Source organism: Lissotriton helveticus, chromosome 2_1 (genome assembly GCF_964261635.1).
Source record: "Lissotriton helveticus chromosome 2_1, aLisHel1.1, whole genome shotgun sequence".
Classification (NCBI taxonomy): Eukaryota; Metazoa; Chordata; class Amphibia; order Caudata; family Salamandridae; genus Lissotriton; species Lissotriton helveticus.
Window position 1 is genome coordinate 2,059,651,399 of NC_136059.1, and position 18,031 is coordinate 2,059,669,429.

The window sequence follows — 18,031 nt, forward strand, 5'->3', positions numbered from 1 at the left end:
GCTCTTTCGTCTGCGCATGAGTGTAGGCTTTACTCTGGTCAAGTTTCATAAACTGCAGCACTGCCAGCCATTTTCTTAGGCCCATTTGTAAAACTAATGTATAAACAAACACAAGACAGCGATTAATGAAAGAAATAGAGTTCGTTCTGTTACCCACCCACCTTTGCTAATTATTAACCCATTAATAAATGTTACCTAGCCAAAGCATTTTAGCAACAAACAGGATTGTGCCACACAAAGACGAAAATACAATACATAAGCACACGGAAATAAGCACATGCCATTAAATAAACAGCCGCATTTAATTCTGACATAACAATAGACACAATTAGTTTTTTATTTTTCACAAACAAGCATTTGCAACATAAAGCCCATATATGAGCACATATATTAGTCCCATATGTCATGATTTGCAATTTAATCTAGGTTGGTTAATAATATTCACTTCACACGTATTAATACAATTATTTTTATTATGGAAGTTTAACTTTGCGAGTCAAAAACAAATTTATTTTCAAATCTCGCTCCATCAGTACAAAAGCATGGGAGAGTAGCACAGAGCAATAGAGACTCCAGGAAAAGCCAGTAATAGAGTAGAAGAGTTAAGGCAATCAGATGCAACCCCAGTGGTCAAAAGGATGGACCTCCATCTGCTAGGTTGAAAGCTGTACAGTTCCATAGTCTTCACCGTCTGCTCTATTGGCATTGATTCCGTTCCGGGAAGACATGGCTTGGCAATTCGGGCTGGACTGTTCTATTGAGGCACAGGGTCAAGGCTGATTTGCATATGGCCATGTATGAACTGGGCTGGCTTGGTGAGCAAAATAACGATGGATTAAACCCAGATCTGTGACTGGGGTTAATGTTTTGTGCAACATTCCGTCCATCATCTTGTGTGTTTTGCTTTTCACCCTATGTGGGAAGGGTATGCCCAGACATGGGTTCCGTGCTCACTACGCCACTGGAGTCAAGCTATCCTGGCTGATGAAGGCTGATAGCCAGAAACCGGTCCTAGGATGCTTGATTCCGGTCCAGGGAAGACATGGCTTGGCAGTTCAGGCTGGACTGTTCCCATGAGGCACAGAGTCAAGACTGATTGCATATGGCCATGTCTGAACTGGGGTGGCTTGGTGAGCAAAATAACGATGGATTAAACCCAGATCTGTGACTGGGGGTGAATGTTTTGCCATTGTGAAACATTCCGTCCATCATCTTGTGTGTTTTGCTATTGGCATGAATCTCAGCCAATGTTTGGGCGAAGCGGCTCCACTCATCATTATGAGGGACAGCAATCTTTCTAACGTAGATCCATACATGACCATCCGAATCTCCCACAGCCACTTCTTTACCACTGTGAGACCACCGGACCCGGTTCAGAGCAGATGCTCCTTCTACAATCACACTTGCCATTGGAACCTCGGTATCGTTGTTAAGGTTCCAGAGATCCAGGTGCCCCATCCCATCCACGCATGAGGAGAGCCCGGGATGCACCGTTGACCACATGAGGTCGTACACATAGTCCGCATTGTCTTCAAAGGAGTACAGCGGCCTGTTGTGCTTTGTTGTCCACAGCTTGACGGTCCAGTCGAAAGAAGAGGTCTGGAAGAGATGCGAGAAATCGACGGGCCCCAGCGCCATCTGACAGCCGATGCCAGTCACGGGCCCTGGTGGCCTCGAAAATCTTTCCAATACCTGCCTTGCTTCTGTGTCGGCACGCTATGTAAACTGTACAGCCAACAACAAAATTGTTGACGTCTCCTGTTGGGAAGGCCATTCCAGTAACTGCCACTTGCTTGGGCTTATTATACACAAGCTCCATGCTTTCCTGTGGTGTTGAAAGCATATCTAAGCTCCAAGAACACATTTTTCCATTGGTCGATACTGTAATGAGGTTATGGGTATTTTGTATTCCAACTACATTTACGCAATAAAATGGATGAGTGTGGGCAGCAGCAGAAAGAGGGGTCTGTTGCTCAGGCGTTCTTCTACGACTGCGATTATCCCAAATTACTATCTGGCCAGAGTAGGTCCCTCCAACAACGAGATTTGGATGGAAGCAGGCAAAGCATGCTGACATCAAAGGTGACTGACAGTTGCACATATTCCGGAGTGGATTTCTTAAATTTCATGTTCCAAACTAATGCAACCCCATCTGGTTTATGTGGGGCAGCTTCATTGTTATTGTAGGATGCAACAACCAACTCAGGGTACTGAAGAGACCAATCCAAACATGTGACAACACAATGCTTTGACCAATGTTCATCACAGAACTGCAGATTGAAAGAAAGATTGGATCCAACTTGAACATCCCCTACTCTCTCTTGCACATCGAATCCACTGTAATCAAAGAATATATTTGAATCTTCTGCCAAAGCTCGCTCTATGACCCGAATGGTCCAGTCAAAGTACATCAGGAACTCTTCTGAGTGCAGCACTTGTTTGTTATTTTTCTTCCTCTGTCAGCTCTCTTGGGGCAGCTTCTTTGATTTACTGTTTCAGTTCTTCAACTTCAATCTGTAAATCGTGTACAATTGTGAGCTCTGCCAGCTCCTCATCCTCTTCATTCACTTCAATTTGGTGAGTAGTTACTGGTGCCTGTGTCTCCTTTGAGTAGGCCACCACTTCTCGTGGCCAGAAATCTACTTGGACATCTTTTGAAATTCCAAGTTTCTGTACCCTGCGTCCGAGTTCTGAGTCTGAATGGAGTAGCAGCGCTGATGGATCAGTGTCCCACTGGAGGGTCCTTCCTATAGGTCCCAGCTCATCCTGGCTGCTTGCTTCATTTGGTGTGCTCAGTGATTTCAAGAAGGGAGACATAGGGGTTGGGAATAGTGGTGGTTCTGGTGATATGCCAATGCTCTGGCTGTGGTCTAATGCAAATGATTCAAGCAATAGATAGGCACAATGTCAATCATTGAACCATGAAGCTGACTCATGCGGCCTGATTGAAGCTGACACACGGGGCTTTCTGCACCAGATACAGAGACCGCTCTGGACTAATCACAATCCAGGTAATACATTATATCACTACTGAACGCAGAACTTACCAGCGAACATATGCACCGCTATGGCTGTAGCGTGCTTTTGGAGGAGCCTGTGGCCCATTAATATCAACAGTGCACGCCTTGCCTCGCATGGAGTACCCGGCTGGGTCCTCCTGTGAGTCACTTTATTTTTCTTCACTCTTCACTGTGGCACACCACTTTCACATAGCCTGCACACGTACCGATTCAGATGTCCCTGCATCCCTAGTCCTGAGGAAACCAGGGCCAAAACGCCGTCGACAAGCACAAAGAACGAGCCACTACCCAGCGTGTATCATTGTATATTTATGCTGCGAAAACTGATATGTGAATGGTCGTTCTTAGAACTCATGGAAACCTAGTATATAAGTGTTCAACTTGTAACTCACATTTAGGTTCCATTTTTCACATGGGGACAAAATGCACAAATGTCAGTTTATTTGAATTGTAAAAAAGTGTACATAAAATCAAAAAATAAGATATATTGAACCTTCAGTGTAAATGGTTTCTTGCTCTCTGACATTACTGTACCCTTTATATTGCCATTGTGCCTATCTATTGCTTGAATCATTTGCATTAGACCACAGGAACCACCGTTTCCTTTATATACCCAGTACCCTGGTTCCGTTGTGAGTAAGGTTCCCCTGTTCTTCCCCTTGATGCTAATGCTCTGCAGCAGGGCCTCTGTCTCGCGCCGCGCCGTTCAACATGTCTAACTATTCAGTGAGCCAAGTTTAATGTGCTGTCAAGCCACACAATACAAAGACGCTTTTAAGTAAATAGAGAGTGGCTTTTGTTTATTTAACATATCTCGCTGTTCAGTGTGCCAAGTTTAATGCAAATTATTATCCCTTTCTGCATCTCTTCTTACAACTTCAGAGGTTTCTGTTCCTTCAGAATTTTCCAGTACCCTCTCCCCTAAAGGCTTTCCTCGCCATGCTTCTCCCTTTTCTCTTCACAGCACTGTTTCCTCTGCCTCATTCAGTGGCATAGCAAGGGTGAAATGGATGCACACCATAATCATACTTGTACCCTAAGCAATACTATTGTTGACAAATGCTGTAAACCATGCAATGTGAACAAAGGCTCCTTTATTCATTAACCTTAGGAGAAACGTAACAGTAGTGCACAGAGATAGCTAATTACCGTAGACACTGCCATAAAGGTGGGGGCGGAGGGTGGCGCTACGATCTTAGTCCTACCATGAAGTGCACTCTATCCCATTGTCCAGATCTGTTGGCATATAGTTGGTGCCATAGGTAAAGGAGATGAAGTCCTGGGAGGCAAATTGAAGCTGTCGATTTGAAGCACCTGCGACAGCGAAGAGTCAAATATATGAAGGATGCAAAGTGGGGAATAGTAGTAGGACGCTGTCAGGGTTCTGCCATCAGGATTGATCTTACACCAGTATGTAATAGAATACTCTAAAACACCTTGCACTACTAGCTTCAATACACACTCAAGTGTATGGGCCTTAATAATATCTTGGCGGATGGAATACCCTCACAAATGTGTCCGTCGTATTAGTATCTCCATGGGATATAATGGGATCTTAATACGGTGGACGGGATATCAGTCACGTTTGTGACAGAGTATTGCCCTCCGCCAAGATCTAAATCAGGCCCCATGTTTTTTCACCACCTTCGTCATGCATCATTGTCCCTGTACTGCTATTCCCAAACGTCCTGAAGGTGGAGCTTTTTCACTCTCCTGGTTCCTGGATCCTACAGTTATTCTTACCCTCTCATAAATGCATTCTGGACTCTTCAGTTTCCTGCTCACAATCCTTTCCAACCTGATCCAATCCTCAGCTTCTGTACTGCTTTCATTTCCAGCTTGCAGGTAATCTCTTGTGTATGTGAAACCCCTCCTCCTGAATATTCTTGTCCATGCAGAGCAAGCACTGCCGTGGCCTAGCTCCAGTCTCAGCCGGTTCGCTAACACCTATGGCTCAGTCAGATATGGCAGCAAGGGGCGAAAGATACAAATGGTGGGCAGGCTGGCAACCATAAAATAATAGGAGAAGACTTATGGCATGCCACCTGTAGCAGCTAGGTATCCAAAGTGAGGGGATCTCTCTTGGTTCTGAGGAGCTCTGCAAGAGTGGATATAGCCTCTCCCACCTCGGGTGAGAATTCGGGTGTTCTCTTGGGATCATCCAAGAAAAGCAGAAGGAAATTGAGAAGGACCAACAGCATCTGGTTGTTCTACAGAGGAGGTAGGCCAGTTCTCAGAGTGTGCATAGGTGCACATGCTAATTAGTAGAAATCTGCAGGTTTGTCGATTGAAGGGGCTTCAGTGCTTGTAGTTCAACACATCAGACCTCCATCTCAGCTTTCTCCTTCTCCGTCTTATTTTGCCGGATTTGCCGGATTTGTGACTCTGGTACCTTAGAGAGATGGTGGTTGCTGTGACAGAATGAATTGAAAAATTGAGAGACATTGGGTAGAAGATATATCAGTCCATGAGACATATTTTTCCGCACCCCTCCCCCCCTGGGACTCACTGCTGTCATTCAGACAATTGAAGCTGACCTTAATGGATCCTCCCAGCTGAGTTATAGGATGATGTGCCTGCCGGTTGTGAGTCGAAGTCCATCATGGTTGCCTCAGCCTTTGTGATGTATTCCTATACGTTCTGTATCGATCCCCCTATTCCTGACCCTATTCTGGTTAACAAGTTAACTAGCAGCCATCCCATGAGGCAGAAAACCCCCATGATGCAGGAACCGTTATGTGATAAAGACACACTATGGCACAGGAACGTGTTATCTGATTAGGTCATAACGCTTGCCATCTAATTAGACAAGCGATATTCCTCCAGCCCCTGATAAGGCATACGGAGTTCTCAAAACAAATCAAACCTATGACAGACCTTGGAAAAACCCTGCGGCCATTGTTTTGATTTCACCGAGAACTTCAGCAAAAGAATGTGCTAACGACCAGGTCGTATGACATCCTTATTGACGTATCTATGTCCATCCTTACGTCAATCTCGGCACCTTAAAGGTATAAATATTACCGATATTGCCCTATGCAAACACACGCGGTGGTGACGAGATCGGAGCAGCCAGACTTGCCGAAGCCCAGAGCAGAGCAGACCCCGCTGGCGCAGCCCCGCCTTCCTCACGCGCTGAGAACGAGACGCTGCTTTTCTCCTGCCGAGAAAATCCAGCTCTGGCGCTTCCGGGTAGCCCTCGCAGGCCGCCTGGAATATCGAGACCAGAGACGAGAGATACCATCCCTCATTCATCCTAGATTCCAGGTACAGAACTGAATAACCCCTCACAGAGAATTCTTTAGTCAGTCACTTGGCAAAACAAACTTAACTTAAACTGTAACTTTCTATTCCCGCCCACGTATTAGGCTTAGGTCAGGTACACGGGGTAGGCGTAGTTAGAAACACCAGTTGAGTACGATTAGTCAAATGTAAATGTGTATGTATTCATTTTATTCATTTTAAACCTTCATATGGCTTAGAAACCATATCAATGTTTTTACAGTATTATTTTATACTTCTGCTTTTATTGTATGCACTTTACTTAACCATAAGTATTGCAATAATATCGATCCATTTCTCTTGTATGAGAAAAGAGACTGATCAATAAATAACATCTTTTATTGAACACGCCCGTCTCTTCCTTTTCTCTACAATCTGGTGAGACTAAGAATGCACGTACTGACTGAGTAAAATAAGTCGTCTTTTGTTTTCACACGACTCTCGAGATACACTCTTGATTAGGGGAGAGCAAAGTTGTCATGTTCTATGGTTGTCAGAAACTAAATCCCTTCTTGTCTATCCAGGGAGGTTCAACTCCTCCTTGCCTATTCGAGAAAGTTTCTAGTGAACTCTGAGCTAGCTGGCAAACCCAAAACTTTAAGTCTAATATCGACAGTAGTAGACCTAGTTAACGTCTGGTCTAGGCCTATACTATTGAAGGTATTATTCCAATGCGCAGAGCCTATTGGGATAATAGGAACTACACTACATGGCGCCCAACGCGTTTGGAAGGGCGATAAAACTAACGTAAGACATTTAAAGTAACTCAGTCGTGCTTTTTCACTCAGACCCCTTTTCTCCCATAATACTCCAAAGACGTCTGGAGTGGGTAAAAGGTAATATCGGCCAGACCTCGCAGGAGGAAACTCCTATGTATGGTTCTTGGTTTAGTCAACGTTGAAGGATACACTGTTCCAAAATATTGTGCATCTAATCTTTGTTTCCATAAGAAACCTGATCTGCAAACAAACTAAATAACCTACCTGTCGGTAAAATGGTAGACAGTGATGAAGAAAGAGAGACAGTTAGGATAGCAACTGAACTCGCAGCAGCTGATAATGCACTGCAAGAAGCTGACCCGGATATAATACTCATCCCGGTCATCAAGAGGAAATCTATAACTTTAAAACTTATAGAAAATGGACTGACACCTAGAGGTGGCACAGTCATATTCGTGATTGAGGCACACGAATATCGGCAGACAGAGGTATATTATTCATGGATACATTTTCCAGCAGCAAATGCTGTAACAAAGTACTTCCACTATTACAAAACAGAAGACCCTCCTAATGAGTACACTCCTTTCGAGGAGGTGGAAGTACCACTTAAATTTCAAGAGCATCTGCTCTTATTTAATGGCGCCCTAAAACATAATAATCACATCACCAGGCTTGGTCCATTAGGTAGACCAGGAGCAACGTGGCCGGTCCTAGCCGGATACACACCACATCCAGACATCAATGGGATGTCTCAAGCAGAGCTTTTAACACAGCTAAAACAATTAATAAAATTACATAGACAATTAGTCCAATATGTGATGCGGACTTCAACAATTCAACCAGCAATTAAAATTCCACAGCTGACCCCTCACCAGGGGAACACAAATAAAATTACACCACAGAACATACAATCCTGCCTAGGTAAAGTACCAGCTAAACGGGAACAAATACCATTCTGGTTAGCACAAAAAATCACCCAAATAGAGGCGGTGTTTCCAGACACCACCCCGTTAGAAAAACACAGGATTCTGACTATCTGTCTTCCAATGGGAATCGCACCACACGTGGTGGACTGTGACACTTGGGGTACAGTCTTTGCTTCCATCTACACAAAAACGCACGGTGTTCCGTCCATTTCGGTAATACCAGATGTGCTAAAACAAATTCAAGACAAATACGGTCCAGAACCCGCTTTAACTCTTGGTATGAAATTACTAAAAGACTTCAAGCAGGTCTCGGCTATATTATTAGCCAACATAAAGGGAGAAGCAGCAAACGTGGCGATCCGCCAGAGGTTAAAGGAGACAGATATAGCAGACCAACCAGCTGAAATTGCCAGAATCATAGAAAAATCCTATGAGGAACTAGGTAGAGATAGTTTAGGTGGAATACCAGTAAAACCACAACTGATTGAAAGTCCTGAAAAAATATTTTTTAATAATAATTCAACATCACAAAAAAAGAGCTGGGATGGAAACAAACAATCCAATCCTAAAGAAAAGAAATTCCAGTCCAGAGGAAGGTCTCCTCGGCGGAGAGAAAAATCTCCGAACCAGAGACACAGGTCACCCCAAAGTGACCCCTCTGGGAAAAGATATAACCTTAGAAATAGGGATAATATAAAGAAGCCTGATAGATATCAAGACATTGATACACGTCCCTCTCAATCTTTTCAGACTTCCTCGCAGAAATCAGAAAGAAGAGGACGATCAGAACAAAGAGAAGAGCACGCCAAGTCCAAAGACAAGGAACCTGCTCATCTAAAAAAGAAACTACAATTTCCAAAAAAGAAGGTAGCCAGTATCAAGGTAGTTAACAATGCCGAGAATACTGAGGACACAACTGAAAAACGGAGAATGGGCTCAGACAATGCTAGACAGCGCAGCAGAAGTGAGCATAGCTCGCAAAGTCCTTATGAATCATCTGGAGACAGTGGACACGAATGAATATCTTCAAGTGGAAACTGCAGACACCAGAGTTAGCAAACCTCACAAAATATACGAAATAACATTGCGTATAGAAGGGGATAAGACTAGAAAAATAAGGGGACTATTTTGGGATAATCTCTCCAAGGGCTATGACATCCTTCTAGCTGAAAAAGACTGGCCACCAGAGTTTGTCAGGGAGTGCCCTCATGGCGAAGAAATAATTATGCCTGCCTTCTCAAATCATATCCCAATTCATAAAAAATACACACTTGCCAGAAAGTGGGCAGTAGCTCAAGCTCCTGCTTTATATAAAAATCATGTAGGATGGGATGAGGACTCTCCTCCTCACAAAATCCAGTTAAAATCACAACCTACTGCACAAAGGCAGTACCCAATTAAGCAAGAAGCTAAAAAACAGGTAAAAGAGATCCTAGATCAATTAGAATACCAGGGGGTGATTGAAACTTGCACCTCACAAATGAACAACCCTTTGTTTCCGGTCTCCAAACCAGACAATTCATATCGTCTAGTTTTGGATTACCGACACCTTAACTCATGTTGCAAAACTTTTGCAGTACAAAACTCGCACAGTGCTGCACTAATGAATAACATAGTGCGCAAAAAATACAAAACAACATTAGACATCTCTAATGGATTCTTTTGTCAAAACATAGCACCAGAGAGCAGATATTTGTCTGCATTCTCAATAAATGGCACTCAAAAACAATTCTGTCGGTTAGCCCAGGGGTACAAGAATAGCCCAGGGGTATTCTCAGCGAGAGTAACAGAATTACTACAAACATATGATGACGAAGCATTATCTTATGTCGATGACATATACTTAACAGATGATGACTTGGATACTCACTTGAAGAGAGTGAACACCATAATACTTGGGTTCGCAGCAGAGGGTTACAAATTCAACTTTAAAAAATCCAGAATTGCCCATCTAACAGTCCTGTTCTTAGGATACGAATTATCAAGTGAAGGCAAAAGCCTGGCTGACAATTTCCTAGAGAAATGTGCCGTACTCCAAGCACCTAGAACACTAAAAAATCTACAGTCAATTCTAGGCTTCCTAAATTTCGGAAGAACATACATTGCAAATTACGCAGAAAGGGTCAAACCCCTTTATGATCTAATAAAACCAGATTTTAAAAGAACTAATTGGACTCAAATACACACAGAAATTTTGAGATCCTTACAAACAGACATGTTAATTAAAACAAAATTAGAAACACGTGATAACACACGCAATCTTGTGATTCGAGTCATTCCAGGAAGATGCGGATTCACATACCTGACCTCTAATGAGGGAGAAAAGGTACCAATTGCATTCAAATCACACTTGTACACAGAAGCTGAAAAGAAATTCAGCATTAAAGAAAACATTGTTCATGCAGTTCAAACCGCAATAGCTAGAGAAAAAGATAAAGCTGACGGTAGACGTATCACAGTCAGAACAGCAGAATCAGCCTTTGAGGCACTAACAACACCTTGTAATTTACCAAAAACAACATTGAATCCGGAATGGATACAATGGGTGAATTCAATTACAATGGACAAAGTATACTACTACTTTGATCCAGAACTAAAGGAATTGAAAAATCTAGAATATGAAAGAACATTCCCTCTGCCTATCGACATTCTGCCCTTACGACAATACGCATGTGTAATCTATACAGACGGACAGGCTCAACCCTCCGTTTGGGGAGAACAAGCATACAACCCCACATGTGAGATTACAAAAGAAGTGTGGCGCGGAGGTAAACTAAGACCTCTATTAACAAAAACACACTCAGTAGAAACTAATTCAGAACAACAGACTGAAATAATAGCATTAAAAATGGCGCTAGATAATGCGGATCGCGAATTCCCGACACTTATAGTGTCCGATTCATATTACTGCGTCAAATCATATAACAACGATTTGCAGACATGGATTCAAAACGGTTACAAAGATGACACAGATGCAACAATAAAGCAAAAAATGCTTTGGGAACAAATAGCTCTTTTACAAAAAGAACTACCAAAGACTCACGTGACACACTCACTGAGTCATCAGCGTGATGGCGTTCACGTTGCAGGGAATTCATTGGCTGAGACAGCCACAGCGGTAGCAACTAAATCGGCTTCCGTAGCTCGAAAAAAGCGTACAGTGAAGTATATTGACGGTGAAACAGTGCTGGCGGTGAAAACGTCATTAAAAGGCGACTGCTCGGCGCTACCGATCAACTATCCACTCAATTATACATACATAATCGATGCAAACTCCGTCCCTTTTGCTCGAATCCCTGGAGTGGGGGATAGAGTGATTCCAAACATGGACAGGAGAAACTTGTTAATAGCAGACGCACATATGGGCGAGGGTCTCAGACACCTCAAACTAAAAGATTCTCTGGAAGAATTACAATCAAGGTACTGGTGGCCAGGCATGAGCCTGCATCATACCATGTTTGTAAAGAACTGCCCAAATTGTAACAGAAATTGCAGTGGTGAGAGAAACGGTGTAATACCGTGTCGTTTCACTCCAGAAAAGATCAACAGTAAAAAGCAAAGCGTCCGATTAACATATACAGGCTAGTTTCCACTTATAATGTAGATCACCAGCACTCGGCTGACGTCTGGACTGTTATACAAAGATTTGCAAGTCTAAATGGCATATACGCTAGAAGCTTGCTACGTTTGACCATTGTTTTCACTCTAGCCCTCCAGCCTGAGGGGAAACATGGCCAAATGAGCATAGCACAGCGGGACTCTTCTCACTTCCTTCCTGAGGGATACGGGATGGTGTAAAGAAAAAACCAAGGCATAAAGCTATCTATAACAGAAAGGATATTAGGTTCGGGAGCTGGGTGGGTCAAACATCTAATAAGTGTCCAACGTAGTCTAAATAACTTGCCAAGAAATTCTCTGAAGGGATTCAGTCCGTACGAATTATTATTTGGAACTAGGATGTTAGTCTTAGACCTCGACAGTCAGACTTCAGTGGTGAAGGAAAAAAGCTTTGATATCAAAGATCGTTTGGCTGTTTTGCAGGACTTAAACGAAACAAGAAAAGACCTGAGCAACATAAAGTTGAAACAGCAGCCAACAACCACTGAAGAACCACCACCTGTCCCAGCAAGACCTGTCTGGATTCCAAAAGTCGGGGATCTAGTCAGAGAAAAGATCGCGGTAAAGAAGGAATTTGGGCCTTCTTACAGAAAAACAGTTCCTGTCTTGTCTGTCAACGGGACAAGATCAGTTGTACTACCGCCGCTTGCTGGTAAAAAGGAGAACCGAGTTGTATCAATCGACCTGGTAAAACCACAACATGTGGCCGATAACAAATAGTAGGCCAAGTGGACTCCCGAGAAGTAGTAGAACACCAAGATTTGCTACTAACACAGAGGTTCAATCTAAGAGGCTAATCACATTCGAAACGCCTACAGAACTACAACAAGGACTATGCAACAATGCAATGGAACTTAGACCTCTGAAAACCCAAATAAAAACATTTAGCAGAGACACACCAATCTATAATGAAGTAACAAACGACTATGCAAGAAACAGTAATCCTGAAGCAATTGGCACAATTGACAGAACTGCATCCGGCTACTTCATAAACTTCGATGATTCCTCTGAAGACCTAAGTGAATCAAAAACACAGCCATCAACAAAAACCTTTAAAGATAAAGTTAAAGTACTTTTGAAACAACTGAAAGAAACATATCTGATTTCTCCATGGGTTGAATTTTGGGTGGGATTTGGTGCATTTATCCTCATACTTTGGCTCATCATGATACTAACTTTGGGACGCTTCATTGAGGGAAAATATGCTAAAATGGACACAGCAAGTCAGAAAATCAACTTGATCCTCAAACCACACACATCTTCACACGTCGAGAAAAGAGAACTTTCTTCAGTCAACTTTCACAGCCAATCCTATACCAGGTGGGGTAGCGTGGGACAAAACTGACTACGAAATTTATGGTCCGGTTGAAATCCTGAAATATCCACACCAGATTAAGATCTCGTTGAGTGACTTTGTAAAACCGAGCTCATTTGCTGATGATTGGGACTTTGAAAGTATAAATAATATGATGTCTGACTTAGTGATGTCTGCTAAATTTACCAAACATGATTATTTGCAGGGTTCGACAAATTATGATAGTATGTACTGTTATAACCACTATGGTAACCATTTTCTACATAGATCTGCACAACCTAGAACTGTTTTAAATTATAATCAATGGGAACATTGTGCAACCCCTCCAAAAGGAAGCTCAAGAACCGTTTATGACAAATATTCATACTTTTCAGGTTTCAACACAAGTAATGGTGAAACATTTTATTTCAAATTGTCAAATAAGACAGGGACAAAGACCATGATAACAAACACGAAATTGATATATTCAGACTCATTCTTTGAACAAATGAATACTTTTGGTTTTGATTATTGGGACAAAAATGTTGAAGTAAAAAGTGTTTGGGGTACAAAAGAATGGCAAGTACAGGGTATAGAAGCTTTGTTTAGAGCCTGCATGATCCCAGAACAAATTATATTTTTAAATGACACTGTTCAACAAACTACCTGTCTTGGCTTAGCCAAAATCAAAGACTTAAATAAACCGTCTATTCCAAAACCAACAATGAACAGCAATAGCTCTACAGATGAGGAGATAGACGTAAATTATGTATTAAACCAAAACAGAACACATCCTGATTGGAAAAAGTGGTTGATCTGGCCCACAGATACTAATAACTGTCAAGATAGATTCCTGAACAAAACACAGGGGTTTAAAATGACCAGGCCAGACCCTAGATATTCCCAAAGACAACACCCAGGGATAATAACCACCTACAGTGTGGGCAAATTATGCCTTCAGTGGCTACAAACTTCCACACTGGCAGAAATTAAGCAACACCTAACTTTACTTACTAATGGTGCTGACTTGCGTGATTTCATTATGGGACCGCGCAAACAGCGTCAGAAACGTTTCATAGCAGCCTCTGTATATGCAGTATACAACGAGGCCTGGAAGGTGACTCAAATTGAGACAGCAGAAAGAATACGGGAAATTGACCGTATTAATTTGGAAAAATCACTTTCTGTAGTGGACAATGGGTTAATGACTCTGTCCTCCAGAATTTTTTCTCTGGACAGCATTGTGTCTTCAGCAATCGACATAATATCGCAAGACTTACTGTTGTTACAACACGGTCAGTCTCAATTGCGTTCTATTGTACAGCTTGGCTGGACGTTACAAAATCTGCGTTCAGGCTATGTGCCTTGGCGTTTAATCAACACAACGTCACTATTCAATATCTTTAACCTTACTGATAAACAAATCAGTATGGCCCAGAAGGGTGCTGATTATACAATCCTGAGCATTGAGAAACTTGAGAGATTACCAGTGACAATGTCAGAACGACCTGTCAGTGAATGGATAATACATGGGATAATTAATATTCCAATATCAACCTTCAGGTTTCAATACTGCCAAAAATATATACAGGCTGGCATGTACGAAAAACTGGGAAAGGGGTACATTAAAACAACATGGAACTTGCCCTATTCACATGCATGTGTCAGTAATAAAGGACAGAAAGTGTTTCTTAGTGGCAATAATTGTGCAATGTCACTAAGCGGTACACTTCTGTGTAATGGAATTAGTTTGCATGGAGCCTGTGAAGGGAACTCAAATAACCTTTCATGTCACCAGCTAGGCGCACCTGCAACAGAGATAGAACCATTCTTTCAAAGACTCTATAATGGGAGTTACATTCTAATTGTAGATCGCAGATGCTGTAGTCTTATGCCCGGGACTCCTTATCTCGTAACTACGACTGCGAAGGTCAAGTGCTGTGGACGCTTATTGTTCCCCAGCTCCCTTCCAGACAGGGAGGCAAGGGCATGGCCCAACTTGAAAATTACTTCTATTCGAATAGATACTTTAAGCAGAATGAAAACAGTGCTTCTTCAGACGCCGACCAGACTCACGTCATCAAAAGAAACGTATGATCTCCTAGTCGCAAGGACGACTGCAGAGATTCACTCCTTATTATCAACTTATTCCCCCATACATTTCGCAGAAATCCTGAATGAAATCTTAAATATTTCTGATACCAGTGGAGTCTCAAAAGTATTTAAGACAGTATTTTCGATGGCATTAACACCATTCAAAGCCATACTGGGTATTTTTCCAGATTTCGTCCATTCGATTTTTGGCGGACTTCCCCTCATTTTGGGACTAATTGCAGGAATCCTATTCTTAGTCCTGATATTTCGTTATGGCAAACCATGTCACAGACAAAACACCTGCGACAAGGGAAGAAACAATCCTAGCCATTGGATACCGGGACCGGATATCAAAAGTCCTGGGACTATCCCGGCTTAGAGACCTGAACATGACTTGGTTTCTTTCATTTCGACCAATGTGGCATCGATGTGTTTTACCTGTATTGCGGTGCTTGCTATGCGGAGAAGAATGCGTGTTAGACACCTGTCTGACTCTACAATCAGATGCGCCAATGGATGCAGAAACATTGTTGAGCCCAATAAAGGCTCATACTTTGTGCTGCCCTCAACGGCTACCAATCCTGATGACGGCATTCGTGGAAGCTTCACCACTATGATTAAGGGGTAGTGAAGTTCAAGATGAAAGCAGCATTGATCAGGTACGACCTTCTGTCAGCAATACTATTCAAAACGTCAATGGAGACAATCATGCGCATGAATGCATGGTTACACCTTTTTCCGAGTTAGTGGAACTCTCCCAGGAAGCTGTTGACAACTTTTTCGAGAGTCTAAATGATATGATGTTCTCACCAGAGCAGAAATAGAGACTTTTGAGCGAGCTCGCACACGGCGTTCCCTGAATTTGGCCTTCAACTAGAATAGCAAAATACCATGAACAATTTTCCCTCCAGTTCATGGACAGCAATTTTTTTCAGCAGCCCCGAAATATTTTTTACATATTTTTCGGGACACTTATCTTCTGCTTAAAGTAAGGACTATTCTTAGAGAACTAAAATTTCTATTTTTAGATACTTTATAGACATTAGCTGCCCGCATGGTATGTTCATAATTTTTTTATTCTGTGATGGAATGGTCTCGAAACTTTTTTCTGTATTAAGAGCCATTTCATGTGTAAATTCTCATATACAAATTAGTGATAATGTATAGATATGCGTGATTACTTTAGCATTATTCTGCAGCTTGAGTGCATATATTACATATGACCGTTTTTCCGTATATTTGATAATTTCAAAATGCATTTATGTATTTTGGGGTGGTAAGGTATACACGATACTCTACAGTATGTTTTACTAAGCATAGATTCGTAAATATGTCCATAGTTAGCGTGGAGTGGGTGTGATGTATTCCTATAGGTTCTGTATCGATCCCCCTATTCCTGACCCTATTCTGGTTAACAAGTTAACTAGCAGCCATCCCATGAGGCAGAAAACCCCCATGATGCAGGAACCGTTATCTGATAAAGCCACACTACGGCACAGGAACGTGTTATCTGATTAGGTCACAACACTTGCCATCTAATTAGACAAGCGATATTCCTCCAGCCCCTGATAAGGCATACGGAGTTCTCAAAACAAATCAAACCTATGACAGACCTGGGAAAAACCCTGCGGCCATTGTTTTGATTTCACCGAGAACTTCAGCAAAAGAATGTGCTAACGACCAGGTCGTATGACATCCTTATTGACGTATCTATGTCCATCCTTACGTCAATCTCGGCACCTTAAAGGTATAAATATTACCGATATTGCCCTATGCAAACACACGCGGTGGTGACGAGATCGGAGCAGCCAGACTTGCCGAAGCCCAGAGCAGAGCAGACCCCGCTGGCGCAGCCCCGCCTTCCTCACGCGCTGAGAACGAGACGCTGCTTTTCTCCTGCCGAGAAAATCCAGCTCCGGCGCTTCCGGGTAGCCCTCGCAGGCCACCTGGAATATCGAGACCAGAGACGAGAGATACCATCCCTCATTCATCCTAGATTCCAGGTACAGAACTGAATAACCCCTCACAGAGAATTCTTTAGTCAGTCACTTGGCAAAACAAACTTAACTTAAACTGTAACTTTCTATTCCCGCCCACGTATTAGGCTTAGGTCAGGTACACGGGGTAGGCGTAGTTAGAAACACCAGTTGAGTACGATTAGTCAAATGTAAATGTGTATGTATTCATTTTATTCATTTTAAACCTTCATATGGCTTAGAAACCATATCAATGTTTTTACAGTATTATTTTATACTTCTGCTTTTATTGTATGCACTTTACTTAACCATAAGTATTGCAATAATATCGATCCATTTCTCTTGTATGAGAAAAGAGACTGATCAATAAATAACATCTTTTATTGAACACGCCCGTCTCTTCCTTTTCTCTACAATCTGGTGAGACTAAGAATGCACGTACTGACTGAGTAAAATAAGTCGTCTTTTGTTTTCACACGACTCTCGAGATACACTCTTGATTAGGGGAGAGCAAAGTTGTCATGTTCTATGGTTGTCAGAAACTAAATCCCTTCTTGTCTATCCAGGGAGGTTCAACTCCTCCTTGCCTATTCGAGAAAGTTTCTAGTGAACTCTGAGCTAGCTGGCAAACCCAAAACTTTAAGTCTAATATCGACAGTAGTAGACCTAGTTAACGTCTGGTCTAGGCCTATACTATTGAAGGTATTATTCCAATGCGCAGAGCCTATTGGGATAATAGGAACTACACTACACCTTCCTCCATTCTGAGGTCTGTAAGTTGTTGCACCATTACATTTGGGAATAGGAACAGCTGTTATGTGCAGTGCTTAGCAATGCAGATATATGGTAGAAAAACACGATATAAAACCAAATTATGTTATTATTACAAAAATGTTGTCATGCTTGTCAGCACATAAGTATTCTAATACAGAGGGGTTCCGGGTACCATGCTGGCCAAGGAATGGAACCTGAGGTGTTCAGGAAAGCAGTAGTCACTTGATGAAAACCCAGAGGTATTTCCCAGCCCTCTGCTCTCCACAACTGGATAACCATCTTGTTCTTCTTGTTTTAGCTCTGTAGTTGTGCCTCTGATTTTCTGCTC

The 18,031-nt window shown here is 42.3% G+C and overlaps 1 pseudogene; it reads right to left on the bottom strand.

Annotated features, from left to right (window-relative positions):
* Nucleotides 1–653: 653 nt before the first annotated feature.
* The window catches only part of LOC144820359 (cytoplasmic dynein 1 intermediate chain 1-like), a 65,192-nt pseudogene continuing 47,814 nt past the window's right edge, over nt 654–18,031 (bottom strand).